Here is a 4,879-nt window from a genome sequence, read left to right as displayed (position 1 = left end):
ATGATATACTTAGTAATCCTGTTTGACAATAGTGTCCTTATTATAGCAAGTGTATTTGATTCTCACCTTCACACCCCAATGTACTTCTTCCTTAGTAACCTCTCCTTTCTCAACATCCGTTATACAAATACTTCTATACTTTCATCTCTGGTAAGCTTCTTATCCAAGTAAAAAACATTTCTTGCACAGGATGCGCAATACAGACGTTCCTTGGCTTTGCCATGGCAGGAACAGAAAAATTGCATGATGGCAATTGACCATTATGTAGCCATCTGCTACCCTCTAAGATATCCTATCATTATGAAGAAGATTGTATATGTGCTGATGGTTTCAATGTCTTGGCTGTCAGGGGTGATTAACTCAGTAGTTCAAATAGTTCTTGCCATGCAGTTACTTTTCTGTGGAAATAACGTCATCAATCATTTCACTTGTGAGATTCTAGCAGCCTTAAAACTAGCCTGTGCTGACATAGCCCTCAATGTGATTGCTATAGTCGTCTTCAACCTGGTCTTTCTGGCCACCATTGCTGGTGATTTTTTTTTCTCCTATATCTTTATCCTCTATACCATTCTGAGGATGAATTCAGACAAGGGAAAGTGCAAAGCATTATATATATATATATATATATATATATATATATATATATATATATAATATATATATATATATATATATATATATATATATATATATATGTTGGGCTGAGTTTTTGTGAAGGGGAACAAAGATTTACATAGTACTGGTGCAATAAATGAGTGCTATAAGCTTAAAACAAATGTGTGCTCTGAATCTGATAACTTTATTCAAGAGACACCAGCAGCAGCAATACAAAAGCCATGAAGGAATTCCAAGGAAGAAGCCATGATCAGAAAATTTTATCCATTTATTGCACTGAATTGAAGCCAGCTGGAACTGCCTAGAACTTTCAATCATTTTTACTACCTCATAATTATCTTTCTCTCTCAATTAAATTCAGAGAGTGGGGAGGAGGGACTTGAACTTCTTATAAGCCCACACTTGCTGATGTGAGAAAACTGCAAAATGCTTCTTGCCTAAACTTTGGCTGATGTGCATCAGAAAATGAGTATATTGTGCTTTTGTTGGCTGTTTATTAATTAAATGTTCCTCTTTGGACATCAAAGACAGTTGTTGATTTTTTTTTTACATTAGTTAATTTTTTTTAATTATAGTTTTTTTATTTATAAGACATATGCATGGATAATTTTTCATCATTGATCCTTGCAAAATCTTTTGTTCCAACTTTTCCCCTTCTTCCCCTCCACTCCCTCCACTAGATGGCAGGTAGACCAATACATGTTAAATATATTAAAGTATATGTTAAATACAATATATGTATACATATTTATACAGTTATCTTGCTGCACAAGAAATATCAGATTTATAAATAAGGTAAAAATAATCTGAGAAGGAAAACAAAAATGCAAGAGGACAAAAACAGAGGAGTGGAAATGCTATTTTGTGGTCCACACTCATTTCCCATAGTTTTTTCACTGGGTGTATCTAGTTCTCTTAATTACTGAACAATTGGAACTGATTTGGTTCATCTCATTGTTAAAGAGAGCCATGTCCATTAGAAGTGATCATCATATAGTATTGTTGTTGAAGTGTATAATGATCTGATTCTGCTCATTTCAATCAGCATCAGTTTATGTAAGTCTCTCCAGGCTTTTCTGAAATCATCCTGATGGTCACATCTTACAGAACAATAGTATTCCATAACATTCATATACCACAATTTATTTATCCATTCTACAATTGATGGGCATCCATTCAATTTCTAGTTTCTAGCCACTATAAAAAGGGCTGCCACAAACATTTTTTTACATATGCGTCTCTTTCCCTTTTTTAAGATCTCTTTGGAATATAAGCCCAGTAGTAGTACTGCTGGATCAAAGGGTATGCACAGTTTGATAACTTTTTGAGCATAATTCCAAATTGCTCTCCAGAATGGTTGAATGCCTTCATAATTCACTAACACAGAGTCTTTTTTTAAAACTTCATAAGCAAACCCAAGTTTTTCATTGTACTTGACTCAGATATTCTTTGATGAGACCACATATAACATAACCTATAACAGTTTAATAAAATAAAAAAAAAATACATATGGTCATAGCTTTGGTGGAAAAGAAATATTGTTCCAAAAGTAGATGATATATTTGAACAAACTAATATCAAGAATTGTACCAAAGAAGCTGTCAAAAGAATTATTTTCCTCAAAAAGGTATCATGGGGAAAACACTAGATATAGTAAGGAGACCAAGGTTTGTTAGTCTTTCTAGCAGTGCTACATACCAAAATTATATTACTTTGCGCAGATCACTTTACTGAATATGGTCACAGTTTCTTCATCTATAAAATGATGGGGCTGAAATAATTATTTCTGTGATTATTATTTATACTCAATTACTTCTACTCAAAAATTCTTTGAAACCACTTTATACTTAATTTTAAAAAAACTTTTTTTCTTTCCATCTGAAGTTATCTTTCTTCCTCTTACCTTAATACTTCAAAAAAAAAAAACTGTGATCTTATCAATGTGCATTACTTATATTAAACTCCACATATTTATGGAGGTTTTATGAATTGTTGGGCAAAAAATTATTAACTGGTTTGAGTCAATGAATTCAATTCAACAAACATTTATTAAGCTCCTACTATATGAAGGCAGCATGGTATGACGGAGAGATAATTAGCCTCAGAGTCAGGATTCAAGTCTCACATCTGGCACATACTGATTGAAGGAACCCAAGCAATTCATTTAGCTTCTCTCTATTCTTAGACATCTCTCTAGTAGTATAAATTAATTAATTAGTACTATAAATTGCAATGGGATTGCTGATCTGTCTTGATAGATTTTCTCACTGAAACCTCAATACATGGGGATGTCATCTCTATACAGAAGATATTACAGATAATTTTTAATATCAGTCACTGCACTAAACCCTGAGGATATAAGTGAATTCTAAAATAAACAGTCCCTTTTCCCTAGTCATCTTTCTAATAGAGCATTTATTTATCAGTCTTTTGGTGACTAGTCTCTCCAATTTTAATTAAGCTGGTCCTCAGATGATAGATACTGTCTGCTACAGGGCTTACTTGAAGCCTTTCCAGCTTTGTTGTACCTGCAGAGATTCTGTTCTTCACATATTAACTTTAAAGGTCACATTCACCTCCTTACTAAAATGAGATTTTGAAGCAGGATTTTAGAGAAAAACAGGTTAGATTTTCTTTCAAACACAATGTCCATATAAATTCTCTATATGTGATTTATTCATAATTATAATCTTCAAATTCAGAAATTCAAACAAACCAAAAACCAAAAAAAAAACTGTTTTTGAATGGACAAAGTCTATCTTTTCACTTTTTCAAAATGATTTTGACTATTCATATAATTACTGTCACAAAATTTTCCTTCTCTGATCAGAAATATTTTCACTGCTCTAGTTGCCTTTTAATTTTGGACCTCATAATTCCATACTGTCCTACCATTACTAAAATGCACATCATCTCATATGATCCATTTTGCTGATTTTAAAGATGGAAAAGCTGAGATGCAGGAAGTTGAAATTATTCATCCATGATCCACAGAAAGTGATAGAATAAGAAATTCATGAGAGGATTCTGATAAGATGGTAAGGCAGATCAGAAAATTCCAAGTTCTCCAGATTTCCCCCACAAACGAGTCAAAATTATACCTCAAAGCAAACATAGAACAGATAAAGACACATAAGAGTTGGGAAAGAACAGTGGATCTCCTAGGACAATCAGAGAAGAATTAAAGAAAGTTGCTAGGATGGAGGTTCGAGCTCTGTGAAATATAAACACCTATGGGCTAGTTCAGCTGAAATAGCAAACCACCAAACCTGGGGTCTTGAGGTAGTTGAGAGGTAGTTTTGGTCCCAGCAATATGAATTTTCACATCCCAGGCAGAGCAGGGAATCTAAAGAGGGAATAATACTTTCATACACACACACACACACACACACACACACATACACACACACCACACACAAAAGTCTTCTAAATTTAAGAAAAAAGAAAGGGCAGGAATAGGTGGGAAGAAAAGGTGGGAAGGAAATAAAGGAGGGAACCTTGAAGGGGAGGTAGAGTAAGAAATAAAAAGGCAAATAGTAGGAAGAAGTAAAGTAGAAGAGCAACAGGAAAAAAAAACATAGTAATGCAAACATAGTAATAATGACCATTAATCATTTAATCATTAAACCATTAAATGACATAATCATAAAATCTGGAATAAAGCAGAACTTAGAAAAAAAGCAAGGATAGTAATCACAGATCTCATATAAAATTAAAATTAAAATAGATTCAATCAAATGGGAAACAGTGAAACTACACTATATGCCAGCCATATTAATAAATATTGTTTAAGAATATTAATAAACTAGATAACTAGATAATATAAGGTTGAATATTGCTGTGGTGTAGGAAATGATGAATTGATAGATTTAGAAAAATATGCAAAGACTTAGACCTAATGAAGGATGGTATTATCCACCTTCAGAGAAACAGAAGGTACACAAGTGTAGTACAACCTAACACAGATGTGTATGAATGTATATATGTATGTATATGTGTATGTGTATGCTCATAGATATCTATGTATATGTATGTGTGTATATGTATATATGATTATATCTTTTGCTTAACTGTAGCCTGCTTGGGGAAGGCAGGGAGGAAAGGGGAAAAAAAGAATATAGTTAAAAACTGCACGGCCAAAAACAAAAGGAAACTCATAAGGAAGCCAAAAAAAAAATAATAATAATAACCTAGAGTATTTATTATATGTACTTTCTTGAAGTCTATATTTTGAAACCTCTCATGTTTTGCTGCACATATGACA

At 32.8% G+C, this 4,879-nt stretch overlaps 1 pseudogene; it reads left to right on the top strand.

Moving 5' to 3' along the window:
* On the top strand, positions 1 to 4,879 carry LOC127545556 (olfactory receptor 13C3-like; annotated as a pseudogene).

The sequence above is a fragment of the Antechinus flavipes genome, chromosome 1 (assembly GCF_016432865.1).
Source record: "Antechinus flavipes isolate AdamAnt ecotype Samford, QLD, Australia chromosome 1, AdamAnt_v2, whole genome shotgun sequence".
Classification (NCBI taxonomy): domain Eukaryota; kingdom Metazoa; phylum Chordata; class Mammalia; order Dasyuromorphia; family Dasyuridae; genus Antechinus; species Antechinus flavipes.
This window is presented reverse-complemented; position numbering and strand designations above follow the sequence as displayed.